The following is a 27,881-nucleotide window of genomic DNA, read 5'->3' on the forward strand; positions in this document are numbered from 1 at the left end:
TTTATATTTTAAATATAATTTTTAATATAAAAAAGTGGAAAATTTTCCATATTTATTAGTGTAAAATGTTTTATACTATAAATTTAATTTTAAATTTTATTTTTTAATAATTGCACTATAATTTTTAACATTTAAATTTAATTTTTAAATTTAAATCTTTTGAACAGATTGACCAAACAAAAACTCAACCCAAACCGGTACAACCTAAGTGGGTCGATTTTCATAAATTGTTAGTCGGTTTCAACTAACCAACTCATCAACCTGACTAGGTCAATTTGGTTGGCCAAACAGCCTAAGACCAAACCGAATCAATTCATGAACACTCATAATTAGGAGAGAAACTCTCCACTAAATTAAAAATAACTTAGGAAAAAGTTGGGGATAGTGGGGGAGGTTGTTTAGGAGAAATTTTAGGATATTAGATAGAGAGAAGGAAAGAGATATTTTAAGAAGATTTTCTTTTGGAAAATAGAGTTTCTAATTGGTAGTTTCAAAAACAACATGGAATTAAAAAAAATTAAAAATTAAAAAAAAAAGAAAAAAATTCTAGACTTCCATATTTTAATATATAATATATGGGTAAATTTCTTAAACTACCCTTTTCGTTTAATGAATTTACTAAGTGTACCCTTATTGTTTGAATTACCCTATTCTGACAATTGACTAATATTTTCCTTATTGTCAGAATCGTTACAGAGGGATTAAAAATACTATTTTGCCCATCTTCCATTTTTAAATTTTCAAAATGAAATTTTTGACACCTTTCAGACTGCCGAGGCTTATCTCTATACTGAAATCTCTCTCGGAAAACCCCACAAGCCGGCGGCAAAGTGTGTCGTAGATGGCGCTGTTGATAGACGAGTGTGCGAAGCTACCTCCGTGGAAGAAAATTATGACGGGACGACCTCTGTACTCAAGGCCGCTCGAGCTCCATGATAGCTGGCTGTGTTTGAGCTTCATTGGCCAAGGCTGGCCGGTATATCCGGCTGAGGAGGCTAGTTGCACGGTCCACTATTACATCGAAAGAGAACACTCCATCGACGGGGTTGTGTTGGCAGTGACTTTCCGGTCGAGGAACTCCGTCTGGTTGTGGTTGAATGTACCGTCCGGTAGGCAGAGGAGATTGTAGGCCACCTTGAAATTGGAGATGAGAATCCATGTGTTCAGCGGAAGCACCACCTTACAGTGACAGGATGAGAGAGATATTAGGAATTACTCGAGAATAAGAACATCAACACCCCAATTAAATGAATTTGCACTATTTATATGCTCCCATTCTAATCAGTAACAAAAAAAAAATTGCAAAATGGAAAAGAATCACACTCCTAACTACCCAACCTGGTGCACAATCGGTGTTGGGATTACACGCAGCGGCGATAGCTCCCATATCTCTCTCTCTCTCGACCTGGTGCACAATCCATATCTCTCCCTATCGTCGCCAGCGATAGTAAACCTGGATTGACCTTCTCTTTCTCTCCCTGTCCCCGCTCTCTCCTGTTTCACCTCTCTCTCTCTCTCTCTCGCTCCCTACCTCCGCTCTTCCCTATTCCACCGCCCTCTCTCGACCTGTACGTACTGAACTCCAACCAAGGGTGTTGGAGAATTGAATTCTAATCAAGGCTTCGGTGAATTGAACCAAGGGTGTTGGAGATATGTGAGCGGGGGAAGAACATGACAATTTGGTTGGGCAGCTTCGAAACGCCAGAGATGGCAGCCACCACCTATGACGTTGCAGCGTTAAAGCTTAGAGGGCAGTAAACAAGGCTCATTTCCCCGAGTTGGCGAGTAAGCTTCCTCGTCCTATGAGCTCAAATGCTGATGATATCTGGTCAGCATCTCATGAGGCGGCTTCACTGCTTAGAGTTAGAGGGACAATGGAAAGCTTCGAGGAGTGTAACTCCAGCTCACACTGTTACAACCACCCACTACCCATAGCTCAGAGGTTCGCAAGGGAGAAAGAGATGGGAGAGTAGAACAAGGTTTGTCACCAGCTCTATTCGGTGTTGCGACCTTGAAGAAACTGAACAGGGCCGACTGAAGTCAGTGATAGGGAGATGAAAACTATGAAAGAAGAGGAGAAGAAAGAGAAAAATATGAGAGAGAATGAGAGAGAGAGACTGGAGGTAGGGTTTAGGAAGAAATGGGGGAAGTTAATGTAGGTTGTGAAGATAGCATGGACAATGTGTTGTAGGAGGAAGGGGAGGGAGAGTCATGGGAGGACAAGAAACAAAACATTGATGCAGGTGCCCGGTGACAAAGTTATAACAAGGGTAAGTTGGATATTTTTGAAAGGTATAACAGTCATATGATGCACATTTGAATAGTTGATGACTGAACATTAACGTAGTCAATTGTCAGAAATCGCAAAGATAACATTAATTAATTTTCAAACAAAAAGGATACACTTAGTTAGTTAGCTAAATCATAAAAATAGTTTAAGAAATTCACCCATAATATATTTCGATTTATATATGACTTTTATCAGAAAGAATAGTTAATGGTGTATAGAGTTTAGGACCCTTGGGGATGGAAGAGAGAAGGTGGCATATACTTGACTTGGACTCACATAGTAATCTAAGGCCCCTCGGTGGGTGTTTTTTTTGGTGAAAACCCAATTTGCCCCATGACGGGCAATAATAGAAGAATCCTTAGCTCAGCCTATATATTCATTCAACCAGGCCCTAAGCTTTACCTTTCAGTTAGGTTGTGTTTGGTTTGAAGCCTCTTGTAAAGGTTTTTCGTACTTTTCCCTCCTTTCCGCACCTTTTATTTCAAACCAAAGACACAGCATTGACAAAAAATAAAATAAAATGAATTAAAAGTCAAAGAAATCTCTACTACATGTATGGCTCTGAAGAGAAGAATTGCTAAACAAACAATTTTTGCTGTGGGCAGATCCAGCCCCTTAGAACTTCTATAGTTTATATGGCTACTGCTCTAGCCAATAGGTTCAATCATAAATCCACCTCGGTCAACTTTTGTTAAATTTAGAATCAGTAGTCGTTTAGCCTTTCCGATTTTCGGACTTGAGGAACAAATGGCCCAAGTAGTATAAATTGGACGACAAAGATTAACCTACTATTCTTGTTGACGATGATGATGATGATGATCTTTATAAATAGATTTGTTCCCATTTTTGGCCATTGAAAATAGAATAAATGGTTTGGAATATCGGATTAAATGGATTAAAGTGCAAGCCTCACATATATGTCGGACCATAAAAGCTTTTATCAGAGAGAACAACCGACTCTATACGTTGTACTAGACATATTTTGTTAATCTCCATCAAACCATGTCTGTAATCACAATAACAAAAAAATTAAAAAAATGATAAATAATCCTTTTATTTAAACTTAACATATACTTTCAAATATGTATAAAATTCAATAAAAAAAAGTAAAATCCAATGAGCCTAGCCTTCAACCACCTAACTAAAAAAAAAGAAACCTATTCAGATTTACAAATTAAACTAAAATCAAAGAGAAAAAGCTAAGGATTGTAAATGACAATTGGGCTTCTAACAGTGTGGACAGAGTCACTCCACACTAACGAACTCCCTGAATGAATGCTCTCATCATTCTTGGGTTTCGCCTTGACCGACACAATGAAGCTCTGCGTCTCACCGGTGCTAGAAAATGATAGAATCATGGGCTCGACTGTGATCTCCACACCAGGTGCTGCATTTATGGTGGCAGTGTATATGGAATCTGCCAACCCAACATTAGTGACCGTCCTTCGGAACACACCAGTTACCGGCTCAGTGGCTCCATCCACAGTTAGCTGCATGCTGGGGTAGTTGAGGGCATCTTGTCCAACTTCTGATGATGGAGGTGAAGAGCAGTCGAGAGGGTTTGAGCCAATTATCATGCCTAGGGCTGTTCCGCTGTAACCTTCTGTGCATAAGAACTCAATGTATTGCATTTTATCCATGTCATAGACCAAACCAGGTGCGACTGCCTTCAGTGGGTTCACCTGCCAGCACCATACGCAAATTCGGCCTCTGGGTTGACAGTAGAACTCATTGGCGTAGCTGATTAATACAAAACATACATATTTAATTGCATCAGAAGAATACAGTTACGTTGAAGATGATCAGCGAGAGAGAAAGCAAGAGAGAAAGAAGGCTTAAGAGTGTTTTACCATTGTCATGATGGCTGATTTGATGGTGACCAAGTTGGGTGCATTGATTTGACATAGGCAGCCACCCCACTTATATGTGGCGTGGCCATGGATGTACCAGACATCGTTATGAAATTGGAAAACCGATCATCGTCTAGAAAGCCGGAAATTGACAAGATTCCGGTGTACCCGGAGCTGCAATATCAGGCTGTTTAATTTGAATGTTCATCATGAATTGAGAAAATTATGAGATCAGAAGGAATATAGATATATCATTCATCAAAGAAATAATAAGTGAAGTGACCCATTTAATTGCCACACACAATATTTAGCAAGAGAATGATGTCATTGTTAATGGCAAAAGCTAGAAATAAATTTCTTGCACGATGATGGTGAATGGTGAGTTTTTTACAATAAAGGAGATTTGATGTACGCCCCATTTCTTTTACCTTTAGAACTTTGTTTGATACAGGATTAGGTCCTCTAGATGAAAAGGAAGCCACAGATGGAGCAACAACTTTGAAGGCCTGGGTTTTGAATATCACGGCTTTGGGGGAACTAGAACAATTGCACCCAATTAACAAAAGATTGAAATTAATGACACAAGTCAGCACTGTTGTTCTGTTAATTGAACAGAGAAAGAAAGGGAAAACAGTAGTACACACAGTATCAATGTATTATATAGAGCTTGGTTTCATGAATTTTACGTACCTTGCGGAATTTATGTAGTCCATTATTATTTTCCCTTGATTATGGTTTACCATCGTCGATGGTGGCATGAAAATGAAGGCAGCATCAAAAATGGCATTATCCGATTCTAGTATAGTTCCAACCCCTCCCATTTTCTGCACACTGTAATCGGCTGAACCAACAAAATCTTCGCAGTATACAAGCTTTCCTTTCACCTTCTCAGGGTCCATTGCCCGATCGTAACAGCTACTGTAGTCAATACACAAGCATATATATATATATATATGTATGAAGAATTAAACCAAAAAAAATAAAGATTTGTCCAATCAGAATTCAGAGCAAGCTAGCAGCTAGGTAATGGTAATTAATGAAAGTTTTAGATCTGCATGTAATTAACAAATGAAAGGAGTCGGAGTACGTAATATAATTAATGCATGGGTTAAGATGGAGTTAGCTGCCTTGCCTTGCATAATCCGCGTATTCAGATGTATTAAGCACAGCATCAGCACCCTTTATAAGAGGATAGAAACTTTTGTTTGGAGACAGTGTGTCAATTGCAACTCCCTAACCACATGGCACATGCATTAATTGTAGAGAGAAAACAATTATTAATGAAATTAAGTAAACAAAGATATATAGCTGATGAATACTGCAGCTGATAATGAAAGGGAGATGGATGGAATTAAACGACCTACATATAAAGACTTGCCATTCCCCAGAACAAGTTTGTTCCTGAAGCCTCGATCAGTAGTGCTTGCAGCTACGGTGAGAATCCATGGGGCATAATTACTTACACTAGCAGCTGTAGGTCCAGAGTTTCCAGCTGCTGCTGAGGTGAGGATCCCATTCTTCATGGCATGGAAGGAACCAATGGCTATAGAATCAGAAACGTATGAACCAGAGAAACCACCAACAGACAGAGATGATATCAACGCCATCATGGATGGCAGCGTCGAAGGCAGCAAGAATATCCATGTCCGCGCAGCCAACCGCCCAGCACACTTTGTACACTGAAATCCTAGCAGATGGCACAGCTCCACGCGCTGTCCCCTTACCAATCCCATACAGGCTTGCTCCCTTTACTACATTTCCTGCCACAGTTGAGGATGTGTGTGTGCCATGGCCTTCCGAGTCAATGGGAGATAAGATATCTGAATCGCTGATAGGACCACTCAGGTTGAAATACCTTGCTCCAACTATTTTACTGCACCAAATTAATTCATTTACAACGTAACCGACCAGCAATTAATATAAGTCGTCATTAATTACAACAAACACACTTGCAGTTGCAGTTGCAGAGAATAATTAAGGGAATTAAGCTATTAATTAAAAGGGGAGCTTGGATGTATATATATATATCTATATATATATATATATATATATATGACTTACTTGTTGCAGGAGAAATTTGAAAAGGGGCCACAGCTACCCTTGAATTTTTGTGGTGGAGGACCAAATCCTTTGTCACTGAAACTGGGGGAGTCCGGATAGATCCCTGAAATTGAACAATGAATTGACACATCAATATTTACATTTCAAACCAAGTTAACATCTAATATAATTAATATATGTTAATTATTCTGCTTGATCGATCTCTAATTGCTGAATATATTATATATATATATATAGAAATTGAGATTCTGATAACTGACCCAGTACTTAACGAATACATATCAATTGAGTTACCTGAATCCAGCATGCCCACAACCAAGTCACTCTCCATGCTCAAACTTCTTGGTACTGTTTGAGTAAACCCAAGATAGTCCCATGATCTCGTTGTCTTCAGCTTATGGTATCGATTTTTGAACACTGAGACCACGCCATCCATGTCTATATTATACAGATCAAAATGAAGCAAATTTCAGAATAATCGAGTTTCATTTATGTTACGTTATTCAAAGTAAAAGTAAGTTAATTGGCTTATTGTTTTTTCCTTGTTACATACTTGACAGCCGTTCTGCTTCAGCATCAGAAAGCTTGGCAGCAAATGCATTGAAGCTTTTCGTATAGCTATGCACGATTGAGCTCTTAGCACCATCTTCACTGTTTCATATATATACACCAGAATAATTAAGGTGTAATTTTGTATGAAATGAATATATAGTTATACTAATTATAAGCAAGAGAGAGAGAGAGAGAGAGAGAACCTCTCAATTGCACTTGCAAGATATTTCAAATGCATATCAGCTAGAGAATTTTTATTACTCGAAAGATCTCCCAAGTAAACAATGTAGAAATCCTGAAATTTTCCGTATGATGAAATTATTGGCCAATAAATTCAATACAAATCCAACAAAATGAGTACAACTTTACACAAGAAAGTAAGACAAACATAACCACGAAATAAAGAAGAAGTTGGAACCTTCTGATCCTCCTCATTAACAGCAAAAACACCCATGAAAATGGGAAGCAGAAGACAAATAACAAGAAGAATTATCACTTTCTGGTTGCCCATATTTGCTCGATCAAAACACCAGCCTGAGTAAACAAATAAATAAATAAATAAAATTATTATTTGATTTAAGTTTACTTCAATAAACGTAAAGATCCTTGTTTAAACTGTATGGTAAAATTAATTTTAACAAAACATATTTCATTGTTCGCAAATTTAAATATGAAGACCAAATCTCTTAAAATATTCTATTCTTGGTCCACGTACAGCCTTGGAGCTAATAAATAAAAACTAAAAGAGGTTGATAATAAACATATTTATCAAAAGAATTAAACATATAAAGGACAGAAATATAATACATACAAAAAAATTGCTTAAAATAGCAAACGTCAAACCGTACTCACTGAATGGTTAGGAGGGAGTAAGCAGCGACGCTTCAATTCACAGACTGAAACTTAAGACCCGAACCATCCTTATATAGTGCTTAGCCTGGGAGTCCAAATCTATTAAACTACTGGTGAGTGGTGACCTGCTCTAACAAATCTCTGGTCGACGTGATCAAAGACTTTGAGAGACGTAAATAAAGATGCAATTTTTAACTAGCTGTAATCTATCTATACGTTTAAAAGGTTAGACACTTAGTTGTGTGTGTTATTATTTTACAATACATGAATCATGAGGTGGCGACTCGGGTGGGTCATTAAAACCCGGTTGGCTTTCAACAGAGTTTGTCTTTGCCCCCGTAGGGCTGTGAACGTACTTAGCTAGAGAGAGAGAATGTTTACCAAATTACGTACTTAGCTAGAGAGAGAGAATGTTTATCTGATCCTTGTCGACGTCTTCTGCCTAGTTATCTAGCTGTAATCTATCTATATCTATCAAAAAAAAAGAAAACTATCTATGCTGCAAGCTTAGAAAGAAGCAAGTGGGAAGAATACAGGTGAGAAATAATTTATCTTAGGACGCACAAGACCTATTTGACTGTTTTCTCAGACAAAATTTCTTGAACTGAGTACTCGCTGTACTTAAAACCATAGAATTGGACAAATTTTCTGTAAATAAACTGGCTCCAACCCCTCCTAATTTCTTCACACTGTAATCGGCTTCATCATAGAAGTTGTCGCAGGAATGGTTGACTACAGAAATATTAAACTTTTATGATTTTGGCTGTTGCAACTCCCTATGCACAGAAATAGTTCAACTACTCCTTATTTATAATTTTGATTCAAATTTATTTACAATTGTTTCCATCCTTTCCGTAGGAAGTCATCTTCGTTGGATTTGGGAAGAAGTAGAAGTTTTCTTAAATGAAGTCTTTTAAACGTAAACTCTTTAAAATGAATGAATGGATGGAATTTATATTTTGAATGGAGAATAGACCTTTAAATTTTATTTGTATTTGATGTTTTGATTTTTGTATTTCGTTTCAATTTGGATGAATGAATATAAACAGGTTATTTGGCAAATTATAAGCTTATTTAGTAATTGAAAATAATTATAGATTATTTGGAACAAATTTCAAGTTATTTGGGCAGGTGGGGAAAAAATTATAGTAGATATCACCTAGAAAATTTTATGGGGAGTTGCAGTATACAAGCTATTTGACTGTTGCAACTTTTATGGTAAAAAATTTTCAGCTTATTCCAACTTTTGGGATTTTGACAGTGGCAAAATGGGGAGCCGAACAACCTACAATTGAAATGAACCAATCTGTGAACAATACTTTAATCTCTAATAACTGTTAAAAATTTAAAGCGAAAACACACAATAAATTAAATTTAAAAATCTACACAACAGTAGTTTAAATATAATAAATATTAATTTTAGTATAGATAAATATATAATAAATAAAGATTAAATTTCTAAAATATTATTAATAAATAATAATTTTTTGAAATTTATTTTCTAGAATTATTAAGTGGTATAAATGAAATTAGTTATTTACAGTATTATTTATTTATTGAAATAATATCATTATTTAAACTTTAAAATATTAATTACTTGTTGGATTTAATAATCCATAAAATTATAGTACTATTAATACATAGTTTTGTTATTTTAACTATTTAAAATCTAGTTATGTTAAATATTTTGTTATTTAAAATATTTAGTTATTTAACTATATATTTAAAATGTTAATCTATTAATTATAAGTTAAAATTTTTCATTAACTATTTAAAATATATTATTAATTGATTTGAAATATTAATTTTAACATTTTTGTTATTTAAGATATTTAGGTATTGAAACATTTAAATAATATTTCATTTTTAATGTTAGATTTTTATTATTTGAATGACATTTACATTGAATAATCCAGAAAATCATAATTTATGTTGTTTGTTCATAATTTCGTGATGAACTTTGTAAAAATATATAACTATTTAATAATATGACTATTATTAAATCAATTATAATTATCTTTTGTCTTTTTAATAAATAGGGAAAATTCTCGGTAGGTACCCTATACTTTAGGTCGAGTAGGCTGAATGCCAATTTAGTACCCAATCTTTAAAATGTGACAATAGTACCTACCATTAATGGGCCACCAGTTATGTATATCACGTGACCTCATGTGCGATTTAAGACTTTTAAAAATGTCAAAATTACCCTTGGACACTATTTGACATCTTATTTCTCAAGAAAATGAAACAGAGCCCAAACACATTGTTCGTCATCTTCTTTTCTCAAGAAAATGAGGATCAGGTTCCGGGAACCCAAATTCTTGATGGAAGTGAAGCTTCCATCCACCACCATTTGGTTCAAATGGATAACCCGTTCCAATTAAAAATAAAAAATTAGCAAAATAGTTAAAATTAAAAACTGCCAAAAACCATTGAACGGGTTGACAATTCGACCGCCTGGGTCTAGACCTATTCATGGGTCAGGTAGCCTAACGGCCCGGCCTGCACCTCGGTTGGGTTTGGACATGTAATTAGGCCCATGGATCTGACCTTAGGCCCAAAACACCAAGCCTGATTGTGTGTCGGATCGGGCTTGGGATTTGTCAAAAAAGCCTAGCCCAGCCCAACTCATTTATATAATATAAAATATATAATATTTATTATAATATATATACATTAATAATTTAATATATACATTTTTTATTTTTTTCTTTATAATTTCTCTCTCTCTATTCAGTTGCTTCATCAGCAGCATGATCTATATACTTCGGGCTTGGGCCCAAGTTGTAGGCCCAATGTATAATATATATACATTAATAATTTGCATTTGTACTCCTTCCAAATCCAGCCTTTGGCACCGTTTGTTATTTTGTATGTATTTATAATTTATATATTTGTATTTGTACTCCATCCAAATTGAGCTTTTAGTACAAATGCATGAGTGCATTTATGAAACAAGCTGCCATAAGGCTTGGTTTGTTCATCACAATGCTGGCTCAAAGCTTGAGAACTAAACAATTAATTTAACTGCGTTTGGATGACAATGGAATTGGAATTGGGAGTGGAAATTAGGTTTTGAAATTCCTTAGAAAGACTAGAAATGGAATTAGAGTCAATTTCCAAGTTGAATGGAGGGATGTGTCACATATTGATCCTTTTCATCGAGATTTATAAATAGAAAGGAGCTCTTTGGATCTTGCTATCCATGCATTTTCTTAGGGTCAGACTCATGGTCCAACCAATACTAGAAAAATCTTAGAGAAGAAGCACAGGAAACAGGTTTGGGTTCTAAAGATAGAAATAAGGCAAAATCTTTCCTCTGAAAGTGATATTGGAATGCTCTAACAATCAAGGAAAACCTTGCAAAGAAAGGTATATCTGATACCTCCGTGTGTCCTATCGATCTGCAATTTCAGCATCAAATCTGAGTTACATGCTTTGTTTTTTCTGTCCCCATGCCAAAGCATCTTGGTTTGCCAACTTCCTAAATATTAGGATAGAAAAATTCTTTAACTTAAATAGTTTTTCCCCATGGTCAAGTTTGTGATTGGATGATTGCAATGGTTTGAGTGATAGAAAAGAAGGATCTGGCAGAGTTTTTTTTTTTTTTTTTTTTGGAATTGTCCTCCTTGGATTGAGGACACAGCTAGGCGAGACTCTCCTAGACTCTTTTTCTGTAATTAAGTAGATATGTATCCATCACATCTTATCCTATTCAGGCTCAGATCTGAATCAAACAAAGAGTCTTCTGTTTTTCCATTCAGGCTATGACTAATCCAATTTGTTCAACTCTGGATTTGATTTCTTCATCTCCCACCTCCAATTGTCTACTACATGTTCAAAACTAACATAGATCCACCCACCAAAATTTAACCATGTAAGTGAAGAACACAAAGAGTTGCACAAACGTATCAAACACTATCATTCGTATTAAAAATGTTGATGAATGTTACAAAGAGAATCTATTCATCTCTTTTATTTTTCGCCATAGAGTGTGGAACCTGTGAAATAACACACTAGGACACAGCTGCAGGGCAATGTCTTTTCATGGGACCCAATAGTAAGTGTTGCATAAACTCGTCAATTCCTAGAATTTCTAAACAAACAAGAAAAAGAAAACCTTAGCTTTATGTGTGCTTAGATTATGATTTTTTATTGATTAAAGGATTTCATTTCAAGAAATTTTAGGTGGGTACAGGCCTCATAGTCTCCCCAGGAAAGCTAAAATCCAGGGGTGCTGATCAGAAAGATCAATAAATTGAACCATTGAAACAAGCAAAAGTAAAGTAGCAATTGTTCAACAAGTAAGCAGCTGAGCTTAGGATTTGATATTGTCATTTTAAATTTCATGACCTTAGTGAAGTAGCTTTTGAGATGCTCAAAGTAGCTTCTTTTCCAATATTCTACAAATTGATTGTTTGTCGACACAGAAGCTGGCCATATGGTTTATTTGGCGGTTCAACTGGACGGTTGGACCATTGATTTGATCAACATCCCTATTAACCGAGCACCCAAACTTCTAGAGCGATCATCCAATCCAATGATGGTTCAGAAAACACTGGTTTTTATTGGTTAATCCCCTTATTGGTTAACTGAAATCAAGAAAGAAAAAAAAAATAAAAAACTTTGGTGCCATGAGATGGACCCCATCCTAGATCAATGTGTGGATGTTGCATGCGGCAATAAGACAATGGCGAAGCGTCAGTTGGCCTTCTTCTACGTGATGCTTGTGGGACAATCATAGGTGGTTGTACCCAGTATTTTCAAAACCGGACGGGATCAGAAAAGCTGGACCGTTTCATCCCAAAATATTTTTTTTTTGCCAAAAACCGTTGATTTTACTGACCCAGGTGGTCGAACCATCAATCTGAATAAAGGTTTTTGACCTTTTTTTTATTTTTTTATTTGTTTGTCAGAATGGGCCAGCTGTTCAGACTAAATGGTTGGACTGTTTGACCTAGGAACCAGTCCCTAGAGCGTTTACCTGTTCAGTCTGATTTCCCTAAAATGGTTTTCTGTCCAGTCTGGTTTTGAAAACCTTGGTTGTACCAGATCTTCCACTCTTGTCTTCTGATAGAGATAAAAGGCTTGGCTTTTCTCTTACCCATGGTTTTGAAAACTGATCCATAAATGAAACTGCTTTGACCACTGATTTTGGGTCAAACAGTCCTGACCCGGTCTGGTTTTCAAAACCATGCTCGTCTAATTGTCTTCTATTTCAGCCTCTTATTCTTAGATATTTAAAAATAATGTTGTTCATGTTTTAGCTTGTCATGGCATCCAAAGGGGTTTAGATAATTTTTGGCATTTTGCTCCATCTTTTCTTGTATCCCGTTTATTGTATGATTTGTATCTGACACTTTGTTATGAACTAGAATTTGCCTAGCTTATAGCTTAAAAAGAAGAAAATATATATATTTCACCCTTTTTTTCAGGATCTGCTATTGACTTTTTAAGTCTTACTAAAAGAATTTAAGTTGGGGTTTTGGGTATTTTATATGAGTTAAAAGAAATTAAATTAGATATTTATTTATTTTATTATTAGAGGAGGATATGGGCTAATTATCTAAGAACAAATTAAGGCCCCATTCGCTTTTCAATAAGTTACTTATCCAAATAAATGCAATTATCAAGGTAAGTTTTTGTTGGGAATACCCAGGTAAGTGTATTTATTCATGTTCTTTTATTTTACAAGTAAAGAAAGAAATTACCATTTTAGCCATAAAAATCCATTATTAAAAGGGAATTTTTGTCTCATTCAAGTGTTGGAAAAGTTATTTACCCATCTAAGATATGGGTACCATTTACTCATGATGACCAGGAAAATAAACTTCCCCTGGTCCTCACATTAATCTGAAAAAAGAACATAAGATTCTTGGTCAATGGAAACGTCCCCCTCTCAAAATCCAAAATAAAAACCTTAAATAACATGATTTTAAAGGAATGTTGGAACTCAAATGCCAATAACTCTAGTGGTTGAGATGGTTACTAGGTGTCTCTTTGAAATTGGAGGCCTGGGATCAAACCCGCATATTCTAGCCTCTTTGTGGAAAAGTCAATAGATTTTAGAGTTCAGATACACCTTGCTCTATTCTCACCACTTAATCTCCTGTAATGTATAATTTGTAATACCAAAAACATTGATAAAACAAAGTATAAGTGATATTGGACATGAGACTAGTCTACGGTATATATTGACATTGATTATCAAAAAAAAAGTATGCAAATTTTATTTAATACCTTAGTGGGAGGCTAAACACACGCTAGAACACAAACACATCCTAATATGCCTTTTTATAATTTTATCAAATTGAAAAAAAAAATTAAGTAATAGCCAAAAAAACTCTAGATATGTAATTTTTGCATATCCAGCGTATTGGTACTTTAAACATGCATATTCACACTACACAAGCATATGAATAATAAAACACAAAATACAAAATAAGAGAAGCTTTTGGAGAGAGAAAATAAAAATACTTTTGGAGTGGAAGAGAGAAGGAAGGAAGAGTTCTAGTAAATGAAAGTATAGTTGAAATGACATGTGCAAGTGAAATCTCTACCATTCACAACTCACAAGCTTTCAATCTGACCCTTTTCATCAGTTTGGAATTTCAACCATGCCCTTAATCTAAGGTCCCGTTTGGCATCATTGATGATTCTTTTGATTTTAAGAATGAGAATCATGTTTGGCTCACGCAAAGCATACATTTATAATTGGAAACGGAATGAGAAAACTCATCCCATAATTCTCACTATGTCCTCCCTTTAAAAACCGAACACGTGCGCCATATTTACTTGTGAGAGTAAGGATGATATAGTAAGTTTCCACAAAAACAAAGCCTCTATTGATAAAAGCCCATCGTTTTTCCTCTCTTTCTTCCCCCAGGCCCCACCCTCTATGACGACTAATTCTGCTCTTGAACCACACTTGGATGACAATAGAAGTATGCATGTTTTTTCTTTATTTTTTATGAGGGAAGATTTTGCCCTCTAATGACATTGTGACACATGGCACATCAAAACAATTAGGTTACACCTGGAATTACTTTGGCAATAACTTGCCAAGTTGATGGTGTCCAACCTGGTGGCCTGGCAGCCTGACACATGTGCCAACTTGGTGACCTGCGAGACATGCTCGCTAACAAATTCGACATGCATACCCCACAATCCTTGAAGGTTGGCCCTCGTTCGGAAAGATGGTCAACGTAAATGGCAATTACCTTTGAGGATCTCGGAACAGTTAGACACGACCTCCCGGAGATCTCGAGGGCGGTACATGAGCAAGGCCTATATAAAGGCACCAACCCCAATCATAGGGGGGGCAAGTGAAGGGAAAAGAAGCAAATAAGCAAATTCTAGCTCTCATACTGTGTGATTTTTATGTCGCAATCTACTATGAGAGTATTGACTTAAACAAATTGATACTTAACCAAAAATCGATTCTTCAATTTTCATTATGAAAACAAATAAGAATGATCCATTAAATTGTTTTGGGTCTACTAGTCAAAACCCTAAACTGATTGTAATGGCTAACTCTGCTCATGAATCTCACTTGGACGACAATAGAACTCTTAGGTATACATGTATTTTTTTTCATTTTCATTATGAAAATGAATATATAAATGATTCATTAAACTGTTTTGGGTCTATCGATCAAAACCCTAGACTGATTGTTTGTTCATCTCCTTCTTTCCCCCACCATCTCTACCGATTAACTCTACTCTTTAATGGCACTTGGACAATGTCAATCTCTCAGGTAGGTATTTTTTTCTATTTTTTTCATTTTCATTATGAAATGCCATTACCGAAATACCCTTTATTCTGTTTTATGTTTGCAATTTGTTGGTTCCACATCTATTGGCTGATAAACACCCACTTGGCATTTTTTCCATTTTTCTTAAAATTTCATTATGAAATTTGTTTACTTCCACATCTGTTGAATTATCGATTAAAACCCTCTTTTGGTCTTTATCTGGAATTAGAACACAAGGTCATGTCAAACATGATTTCTATTCAAGAATTAGTACTCTATACCAAATACGTACACTAATTCTCAGGATCCATAAGAGATGAAAATCCAAAGAATTGATGCCAAATAAGGCCTAAATTACTTCACATGATCGCATCTACTTCTAATAGGCCAAGAAGAGATGCCACTCATCTTGGGGGTTGGTCAAGCCTTCTTCTTAGTAGATACGTCTTGAAGCATGGTGTTTTATAACGCATTGGTGTTGGTTCAAAAGTCAGTATCTAAGGTGGACCCATGGGTTTCTAGCATCCCTTCTTTCGACATTCAACCTCCCTAACCTAGCAACTACATCTACTGTGTTGTACTGATCTCAATGTCTTGAAAACTGACCTGGAGGCCGAATCATTTTTGCCTCCGGGTCATGGGTTACTAGATTGACCATTCGAATTAAGATCAAACAGCCGAATAGGTTGGATCAAACAACAGGGTTATTAGTTTTAGACCAATTGGCAAGTTTTACCATAACCGGGCCCGGAATTAATCACGCTGGTTGATCTAATTGATCATTCTACTCATTAATAAAATGTTTCTCACATTAGAAGCCTGTTAGTCCAAAATAAGGTCACTGATACCATTAAAATCCCCATACCATGGAGTCCTATTGACCAACTCTTTTGGAGCCTAACAAAAAGGGTAATTTCATTGTTTGATCAGCTTTATCATCTCATTATGAAGCTCCTTCAAGCTCAATGCCTAGGACCTTCTTAAGCAGCTCCAACTTCACAGCTTGGAAGAATTTGGATTCTCACGGTTGAACCTAAGATTAAAGCTTTCACTTGATGTTGTTTTGATGTTGTCATGCCAATCAAATCTCACTTCTTTGCTAGATACATTCTAATTGAAATTTCTTGCTCCAGGGTGCAGGCAATTACTTCAATGACCTTATTCTAGAGCAGTTTGATTTGATTTCAATATAAACACCTGCTTTGAAACTATTGGTATTAGATTTTAATGTCATTAGAGATTAAATCCAATGGGGTTTGATCGATCAATTACATGAAAAATACACCTATACACATATTTTGGGAAATAGTTTTTATCTCTTACAAAAACCAAATTTTCACTTATCTCACATTGGAAAATTATTAAATTTGTTTTGAGTTTTTAAATAGGAGCTTATTTACACTCCTTAGAAATATAAAAGGAGAGTATGGCGGTTTGCTATTGTGCAATGTGTATGCGGCGCAATGAGATGCTTTGAAACTATTGGTATTAGATTTTAATGTCATTAGAGATTAAATCCAATGGGGTTTGATCGATCAATTACATGAAAAATACACCTATACACATATTTTGGGAAATAGTTTTTATCTCTTACAAAAACCAGATTTTCACTTATCTCACATTGGAAAATTATTAAATTTGTTTTGAGTTTTTAAATAGGAGCTTATTTACACTCCTTAGAAATATAAAAGGAGAGTATGGCGGTTTGCTATTGTGCAATGTGTATGCGGCGCAATGAGGTGCTTTAGAGGCACGCTTTGCATGCACACGCAGGGTCCACGTAAGGCAATTTTGAATTTTTTTTGCAAGGCTGATCGCTGATGTTTCAATGTTCATGATTTGATCGGGTGTGATCAAGAGGCATTATTCAAAGTTAACAGTCATTAACTGTTAACTACTTTTTAATAGTCACAATGTTTGAAATTATGACTATTCAAGGAGCATTTTTTTAACCAGCACCTTCCTATGCTCTATAACTCTTTAGAAATTATTTAAGGAGTGTGAATCAAGCAAATGAGTGCACAATCTTTTCAGAAAATCTCTCTTGTCTCTCTGAGTTTGATCTGCTACTGTCTCACAGAAGGTTTCTTTAAAGACTCTTCAACTTTGCTGGTTGCAGATTCTCGCCCAAGGCTCTGTTGTATCGTATGAACAAATTTACTTGTAATTCAACAACAAACTCAGTAAAATTGAGTGGGGGTAAATAACATTCTAAAGACAATGTCTTCAAATACACCTCAGAACTTCTCCTCCAAGTTTCTGTGGCCCCAATTCCCAACAATTGGTATAAGAGCATAAACATACAAAAAGCTCATATTAAGCACAAAAGCACTGTAAAATACTATGCAAAAGCTCTTTCCACTTGAACGTTTATATATTGTATTTAGCAACGTAAAAGAGGATAAACACTTTGTAGGACATGCATAAGTGTGGGAAAGGCCAGGCTTACCATGACCTACCTGATCCCTTTTGCAACAAATAAGGTTTATGTCATGAAGTTAAAAAAAAAAAAAAAGACAAAATAAATAACATAGTAACAGTAATAAAGGTAAAAGCACTTTCCAAGGTTTAGAAAGTTTCCAATTGACTAGAAATACCAAATATCTAGTTTCCTGAAAACACTTCCCTCCAGTCAATCCATATCATTTAGAGAAAACCACTCAAGTTTCATGGGAACTCTTTTACTTCTTTGTTCTAGTCAATCAACCTTCAAAACCTAGACCAATAGTGCCTTCTCCGAGGTCTTAAAATTGGTGCCACATGCCTCCAATATTGGATTCAATCCTACTTCTCATGGATGATGAACAATGGTGGGCTTTCTTTGCCAAGTAAATTTTCTCTTGTTTGTTGAATCCTATAAAAGGAGTGAAATGACCTCAGGTCTTCATCTTCCGCAACTTAAATAAATCTTTGATGAAAGCAAGGTTTTAAAAACTGAATTGAAACTGGAACCATTATGGCCACCGGTTCGATTGTTCAATTCAAATGGATGGTCCATTCTAACTTAAAAAATAAAAAATAAAAAATAAAAAATAAACAAAAATTGTTGAACAGGTCAAATAGATTGACGATTATACCACCCATGTCATTGAGTCATTGATCAAATCAACGATTTTTGGCCAAATACCGGATTAAAGTGAAATAGAACTGGTTGCCTTGGTAGTTACCAAATCAACCGGTTTGACTGTTTTGATTTGGTCTAGTTTTCAAAACCATGGATGAAAGTCATTCAACAAATTCACCTTTTGTGGCAATTTACTATCTTCCCTCCTTGTAGAGCTGCCCATGAACCTTCTTAAGCAATCCCTCCCTAGGATCGGTTAAAAGTACATTCAAGGGAGACTCTAGTCTTGTTGCTATGGCTGTGTTTGGAATTGGTGTAAAAGTACATCAATGACGTTTTGCACTGAATTGTGAGGAAGTGACCGTTACACTTTGAAAAGCATGATGAGAAAAGTGTAAAGTTTTACATTGACTTATCGATATAGTATTTACATCGACAATCGATGTAAAACTCTACATTTGATGAGGTTTTACATCAATTCACGATGTAAAACTCCACTCCATCCAAACGTCAAAAAATCTAAACTGGAGTGGAGTTTTACATCAATCTTCATTTACATTCCATACAAACACGACATAAACTTTTACATCGCTTCCAAACGCAGCCTATGGGATTTATTTTGTACTCCATGTTCGACACTCTCATCTGGCCGCCCAATAATTATTGCTTCTTCAACATCCATTGTGAAGTGCCTCGCTCTTAGGAAGGGCATTGCCGAAACCCTTTCTTGAGGGATTTCCAAACTGTGGTTGAACTTGATTCTTTGGAGCTTGTCAATCTATTCCACACTCCTATGCATGAGCTTCACTACAATCTCTCATCACTTCTCTAGGACATTCACATCCTCACCTCCAGGTGTGTGATTTCACCCTGTCTTGGGTGTCTTGCACAATAAATTAAGGTGCTCACTTGCTACGCTCACCACTTGCTTTTTCTTTTTGGATCTTTATGCCTATCTTAGCTATCTTCTCTTATTCAGTAGGATCCCTCTTATTGACTATGCTTTGATGTCTCTCCCTTGATTTTGACTTTGGCTTAATAAATTTTTCGGTAAGTACTTAAACTACACTTGGGTTTTTGGTAGATACTTAAAAGTACCCCTCCAGTTTAATAAATGAGTTAGAGTATCCTTTTGATTTTTGACAATAGGACAAAGACCTCCCATCTGTTGGTTCTTCATCACATCCTATCCACATATGACATCACAATGTGTCAAGAACCTAATGTTACCCATTTACTTGATTTGGGATATTTGGTTACAAAAAGATTAGCAAAAAAGTGTTACTTTGATGGAGTTCAAAGAGAGCTTGTTAAGGATGGGTACTTAGGCATGGTGGTTCATGTCATTTGGATGTACACTAAGGTCATCATCTAAGCTACCAAGACCTAGAACATTCTCATGAAAAGAGGAGAATAATTAGGGGAATTGATGTTCGTTGTTTATAATAGGTTCAAGTTAATTTGATGAGAGTATGTGGAATTATATTCTGAAAAACGTTAATACTAAAGGCCTTTGTGCCATCATTCAAGTAGAGTCCTTACAATACAACTTACTTGGTGGTCTTGCTGTTTTAAGGACTTGCTATGGTGTCTTGTGCTTCATCATGGAAAGTGGTGTAAAAGAACTAAGGTTATAATGAGCGAAAAGCTTTGTGCATAACATGCCAAATCAATGTATTAGTTGATGAATCCATACATGATACATCCACTTCCAACCATAAGGCACGTTGTTCTTAGGTTCATTTGGTTTGGGGACAAGATCATAATTGAAATCCCCAGGAATTGGAATCAGAATCGTATATTCCTAATGCATCATGTTTGGTTTATTTCAAGTTAGAATTAGAATCAACTAAAAAGTTTCATTTTTGTATTAGTTTATTTGTTATTTTAATATTATTTTATTAATATTTTATGAATACATAATTATTATTTTATTATTACTTTTGTGACTGGCGTGGTAAGGCTAGGTGTGGTGGTCTCCTTGAAGGACGAAGGAATGTTGGAAGCAAGGGTAGGCTAAGGGGTTCTATCAACAGTCATGTGCTCGTTGTGATTCATGCCTCCTTATATAGGGACTTAGAGAGAAATTTCGAGGTCCTTAAAGGGATGAGCCAAAAGAATTTGATTTTCATTTGGAAAGAGAATCTTTGATTTGGTGTCATTTGTCAGGGGGACACTACTAAGAGTTCACTACATATCTTATGAGAACTCTGTAGGACAAAATTTCATTTTGTTTGGGGATTCACATAATATACGTGTGCTATTTCCTTTTGCAGATCTCCTAGGTTGACGTGGTGTGGATGATGTCAAGACTTGTCATGAGCGTTTTTGGCTAGTCGTTACTTTTTCATTCATCGTCAATTTGCGATGGCTCTAAGCTCATCGTGGGCTTGCGATGGCTTTAAGCTCATCGCAGATCTTTGGCGACCTCGAATTCATCATAAGTATTGTGGCTTTGGGTTTCATCGTAGGTCTGTGTTGGCTTTAAGTTCATTGCAAATTTGTGGCGACTTTGATCTCATAGTGTTGGTTTAATACCTTCATTGCCATTGCAGTCTGGTTAACATGTACCTACAACTTTAATATTATTATTATTTTTTTATCAATAATTTATTATTCTATTATATTTTATTATTATTTTCTTATTAGTTTATTAATATTCTATTATTTTTGGTTTATTATTTTAAAGTTAATTTATTATTATTTAGTAATTAATATGTTAGTATTATTATTATTATTATTATTATTATTATTATTATCAACTTGATAATATTTTATTATTTTATTAATATTAGGATTTCAAAGGTTTTTTGTCACGAATTCTTTACTTCTTGATACACTTTTGAATGGGAATCCCATTGCCCTGAGAATGGGAATCGAAATCCCATTCCAACCAAACAAATAGTTGGAGTTGGAATGGGCCATTCCTATTCTGATTCCAGGCACCTATTTTAGGGAACTAAATAGACCTTTAGATAGGGAGTTTAGAACATAAAGGTAAACGTTATGTTGGATTAAGATCCCAAGGGAAAGCAAGGCCCAACTAGAGGTACAACTTGGGTGGGTTAGGATTGGGATTTTGTCAAAATTTTCAATAAGGTCATCCTAGAGGCTAAGCCCAAAACAATGTAAAACGTTAACTCAAGCCAACCCAAGTTGCACCTCTAGGCCCAAGCCTAGTCATTAAAGGCTTGATGAACTCCTCTTCCTCTTTTGGGGCGTGGATTGTGATAAGATCAACTCAACAACAAACTCAACAAACACACTACCTACAACCAATAGACTCAACAACAACAACACTAAAAACAAAAATAGACAAGAACCTACCAGATGCAACAACAAAGAAAGAATGGCTAAGTAAGCTAAGCACCAAAACCGTCACCGAGCAATAGGGGTGAGCATTCAGTTTATTCGGTTAAAAAACAAACTGAATAAACCAAAATTTTAAAAAACAAATTAGAAAAATGAAAACTGAACCAAAATCGATTTAGAGGAAAACTAAAATAACGGAATTAGGCCATGTTTGGGAGTGCTTATTTGGGCCATTAAGCATTTATTGGTATTTGGGAAATAAGGGCTCATTTTTTAAGCCCAAATTTCCAGCTTTTTTTAATCCAAATTTTTCTTCCAAAAATTATCCATAATTGAATTTTAAAACACCACTTATAAAATTATCCCTAGTTGAATTTTATAAAAGTACTTTTAGGAAAGCACTTTTATAAAAGTACTTTTATGAAAATACTTTTACAAAAGCACATTTGTGAAAGTACTTTTACGAAAGCACTTTAAGAAAGTACTTTTATAAAAGCACTTTTAATAAAGTACTTTTATGAAAGCACTTTTATATAAACACTTTTATAAAATCACTTTTACGAAAGCACTTTGTACTTTTACAAAAGCACTTTTAATAAAGTACTTTTATGAAAGCACTTTTATAAAAACACTTTTATAAAATCACTTTTATCTTTCACAAAAGTGTTTTCGTAAAAGTGCTTTCACAAAAGTGTTTTCGTAAGGGTACTTTCTTATATTGTTTTTTTAAAAGTACTTTTATAAAAGTGCTTTCATAAAGTATTTTTATAAAAGTAATTTAATAAAAGTGCTTTCAAAGGTTTTATTTTGAAAATTTGAAAGAAAATGAAAGACAAAATAGTCACAAATGCTTATTTAAGTGCTTATTAGAGAAAAATGCTACCAAATGCCCAAAATAAAATAAGTGTTTATTTACAAAAAAAAAAGAAACACTTGAAAAAGTTGGGTGCCAAATGCAAATAAGTGTTTTTTTTCAAATAAGCACTTATTTTTAATTTAAGCATTCCCAAACATGGCCTTAAGTATTTAACCCTAAATTTTTTTGCTTATGAAAATAATTGAAAGTAAAGTAGAGATAGATGGTGAGATTGGTCATTTGAATAAAATTTCATATTAAATACATAAATATACTAGTGGTTTAACTAATATATTTAAATACACCCTATGGTTTAAAAAACTACTTGAATATGCCTTGTGATATGGCCTCACATAACACAAATAGGATGGATACCAGCGGGGTGAAAAAACATAACACAAATGGAACATCCATCATGGAAACATTGGGGCAGTTTACATGCCCATTAAAATTTTTCATTAATCTAGATTTACCTCCTTTAATTCCTCTTTCTTGATTTTACTTTGAAACCTGAAATATTCCACTTGGTAGCAATTTTCTCAAATGAACAGGTGGTCTTACACAACAAGAAATAGTTCTGGGTCATTAGTTGTAGTACATAAAGAAGCAATGGGAGCATATACAAGTGCAGTGTTGCAACGGTGACAACTCTATGCACCAGCATTGGTGTTGAACCCGTAACTGTATATACAAAACTATAAATCTTGCGTGTCTATAGAAATGGCAATAGGGCGGGTTGGGGTGGGGATTATAGTCCTCATCCCTAACCCTGATTTTGGAATAAATTCCCATCCTTGACCCCAATCCCCATCGAGGATAAAAGTTGTCCTCCATCCCCGATCCTCAATGGGAATGGGTTCTCTGTAGGGATCTAGATCCCAGAAATTTTTAAATTAATAGTATTTTTTGAAAAATAAATTTACTTAAAATAAATAAAAATTTAAAATAGCCCTTCTAGTCATTTCAACTTGTAACAATTCATTTCTTTGATTAGGGGTGTGTGTACAATTGGTCAGTTTGATTCAAACCAAAGAGATAACCGACTATTCGGTTTTACCATTTCCTCTAATCGAACCGAATTGACCCTAACCGAATTTAGTTCGGTTGGACCCTATTTCCACATAAATGGCAAGCATTTAATAATTATTATTAATGAAAAATTAAATTGGTCCAAAACCCAATGGTTTTAACTAATTAACTATTAACTATTATTAATTAAAAGTTAAAATGACCCCAATGCCTAATGGTTTTAATTAATTAGCTATCATTAATTAAAAGCTAAAACAGGCCCAAAGCCCTATGTGAATGGGGAATTGGAGATTTGGCCATTTTCAAGAATAATTAATGATTAATGAACAATTAATGACTAATAAACAATTAATAATGAGTCTAGGTTTTTATTAACTATTATTAAATGTTCATTGGAAAATATAGTAATTAATTAGCATAACGTATTAAATAAAACATTAATGTTTAATATACTTAACTAAGTAACTGAATTAATTCAGTTTCCGGTTCGGTTTGGTTGAAAATTTCAGTCAAACCAAACCGAAACCAAAAACCGATTTTTTTAGAAAACAAAAACTGAACCGAACTAGTAGCCAAATTAACCGAACCAAATTATCTTATTCAGTTTGGTTTGTTTCGGTTTTCGGTTTATCAACCGAATTTGGACATCCCTACTTCTGATTATTGCTATTGATGGTCTTCTATGCATGTGACCAACCCATCTTAGTCTACTTTCTCTCATTCTCTCACCTTCATGGACCACTCCTAGGTTCTTATGAAAGATTTCGTTCTTAATCCTATCTTTTCTAGTTATATTCATATAATAGCATTCGTATTTCTACTATAGTCATTTTCTAGATAAGTTGTACTCTTTGACCACCCAATACATCTATACTCTTCCCAAACTGAGTCAAAATCGTAATTTGGGTGGTCTTGTAACCTAGTCAACATCTCTTCAAAAGCTATATTGTACTATATCCCAAATCCACCATGGCTAAGAATTTCATTTGACTTGAAGTTCTAGGTAGCTAGTTCAAAGATGCATTCGGACATCGGGGGCTATGACTTAGATCTCTAATTGTAGAAGTTAATGACTTATTTAGTTTGATTGAAGACATAGCTATGGGTCGGGCTAGGATATTTCAACTTGTTTCTTTTGTTGTTCCTCTTTCAAGGTGAAATATTTCCTAATCGATTAAGGAGGTGTTTGGGATTGATGATGATTCCTCTGATGAGATTTCTCATAAACCATTGATTTATGAGGAATGAGAGAAATAGTTTGTTTGATACCATTGCTGCTATATCAACTGATTTCTCAAAAATCTGCCAAACTTTTTTAGTGGTGATTATTAGTAGTGATTTTTCTTTTATCGAAGCCTCCCTTATCTACTTCATATGTCACATTATCTAAAGGAAGAAAAATAGAATCAGCTTGAAAACAACCCGATTTTAATAATCAATTTTGATTGATTCACCAATTCCTTAGAAATCGGCCAATCAAACAGCAAAATAATTTGTGATTTTTTAATCATCACTATGACTTTTATGTGGCACTGATTTTTGAAAAATCGACATCAGTCCCAAACACCACCATTATATTCAAAGGAAATTTCAATTTCATTCTCCCATTATCAATCCAATAGGAATATCTAACTTCTATAAAGAAGATGAAAAAGAGGAGGAACATGTTTTGAAAATTTAATGAAAAGTCATGAACATAATTTCCTTTTATTTCTTTTTGTCTATCGTAGGCCTTGTTCCTTTTTTAGTAAAGACGAGCGGGTAAGCTAGTTGGTCCTACAGAAAAAACCACATTCACTAGCCACTACAAATGAGGCCCATGGAATTTAAATTTTCTAGAGACTACTGATTACCCAAATAATTGATACTCTCGTAGAGGGTGAATAAGTAACTTACCCACCCACCATTCACTATATTTTAAAGTAAGGTTTTTAAAACCAAACAGAAAATAGAACTGTTTTAACTGCCGGTTTTAGGGTTAGTGTTTGACGGTCTAGGTTGAACGGTTTCAAACATTTTAATAGTATATTTCATCCTACCTTTTGAATTGGAATATTAAGGTAACATAGTGGATGAATATAAATGATGTTACAAGAATGGGGATGAGAATGAAAGTGAGGAGAAAGCTCCACGACTTAGAGAAGGAAAAGAAAACAAAAAGCTTAAAGAAAGAAAGAGAATGAAAGAAGAATAAGAAGAAGAAGAAGAAAGGAGGAAAAAGTAGAGGTGTGGGTAACCTATACTAGTGAGGGCGATGGCAACAACGATGGTGACCTACAATAGCAACAGATCTTTCTCTCACAAATCCTTCATCTTGTCTCTGATCTCTCTCTCTCTCTCATGTATGATATATCCCTCGGACCTCTCTTTTTTTCTCTCAAATCTCAAATCTAAGGCCAATTTCATCTCCGTCTATTTTTTCTCTTTTTTTCTGTTATTATTATTATTTTTTTGAAAATTTTAAACAAGGTATATTAGATCGCAAACCATTGTTTAAGTAGAACAATTTAATGGTCAGGCCATCTAAGTCAACGATTTATTGATTGATTCAACATTTTTTAATAAAATAATAGTTCAACACTAAAATGGAACCAGTACCTTGATGAGTTTATGGGTTGAACAATCTGACCGTCTAAATCAACAGTTTAAAGTATCCGAGCAATGTTTCATGCTTTTAATCATTACCATTACAATCTTATAAAGGCTATACGATCCTGCATTTGCTAAATGAAATCTTATAATCTTATAATATTTCCCTTTTTATGCTTTTAGCTATTACCATTACAATTTTAATTAATTACAATGATGCCATTGAATAAAACAAAAAAAAAACATAATTTATCCTTTCTCCTTTTTCTCTTTCATATTTGATATTAAACATATAATTATTTACAATGATACCACTACTAATTATTTACAATGATGCCACTAAACTTTTACCTTTTGCATATTTGTTAAAAATTGTCTTTATCTCTCATTTTATTTACAATCGGCCCGTGTTAGGTTGTGCCATGTAGGACATGCTTTCCTCCCTCTCAGATACTTTAAGGGGTTGAATTGGCACAACCCTTGGCCCGAGCCTGCACAGGGCTATGTCATGCTACAAGCGAAGCTAGTTCTCAGGCCTAGGTTGGACCAAGAACTGAGCTAATCCATGTTTTTAAAAATTTTGAAAAAAAAAAAAAGAAAAAGTTACCTTTAATTAAAAAATAGATTAAATTTTTAAAAAAGATCTTAAAATTTTTTTATATGAATTTGATGTATATAATTGCTTATATATGCGATAATATAATAAAATTGAAATAAAATTATATATTATATAATTATTATATATAATATATGGCCTGAGTCCGTGCAAGCCCATGATGTGGCACGAGTCAAGTTGGGCAAAGTTGAGCCACAAATTGGGCTAAGCCATTTTTTTTTAATTTTGAAAAGATAATGAAAACTGCAACATAACTTAAATAAAAGACAAAAAAATAAAAAATAAAAAAGATCTTAAAATTTTATTTTATATGAATTTTGATATATAAAACTAAAAATAAAATTATATATATGTGTATATATGTATATATATATATCGGGCCACAAAATGGGCTAAGCCATGTTTTTATAAATTATAAAATAGATAAAAAAATTAAAAAATGATATTAAAAGTTTGTTTATATGAATTTTGATGTGTACAATTGTTTATATATGCAATAATAAAATGAAACAATATAATAAAATTGGAAATAAATTATATATTAATATATTATATAATTATTGTATAATATATAGCCCGAGCCCACGTGGACCTATGCCATGCCATGGGCTAGTCTTTAGGCCAGGTTGGGCCATAAATCGGGTTAAGCCATTTTTTTTAAGTTTGAAAAAATAATGAAAATTTTAACATAAATTAAGAAAATACAAAAAATAAAGAAGTTATTAAAATTTTATTTTAGACCGTGTTGTACCATGGGCCAGGCTGGTCCGTGGGCTAAGTCTTAGGCCATGCCAGACCACGAAACAGGTTAAGCCTGTTCATGGACCTAATAGTTTAGCCCGACCCATTAACAGTGCTAAATTAATTAATTAAATAATTTGAGATGGTCTTTAACAATCTTATGTTGATAATACATAAAGTTTTATTTATTTATACTTGTTTTACTAAATTATTTAATTATTTAATAATTTAATAATATAACAAATTATTATTGCTATTAAAGTAAGACATAAAATTGCGTATATATTTATATATATGTACTTTCTCACTTGATTGT

At 34.4% G+C, this 27,881-nt stretch overlaps 1 pseudogene; it reads right to left on the minus strand.

Annotated features, from left to right (window-relative positions):
* Positions 1–3,489: 3,489 nt before the first annotated feature.
* Positions 3,490–7,264, minus strand: LOC148847900 (subtilisin-like protease SBT4.14; annotated as a pseudogene).
* Positions 7,265–27,881: the final 20,617 nt, after the last annotated feature.

Source organism: Nelumbo lutea, chromosome 6 (assembly GCF_056320005.1).
Source record: "Nelumbo lutea isolate HS-2025 chromosome 6, American lotus-T2T, whole genome shotgun sequence".
Taxonomy (NCBI): Eukaryota; Viridiplantae; Streptophyta; class Magnoliopsida; order Proteales; family Nelumbonaceae; genus Nelumbo; species Nelumbo lutea.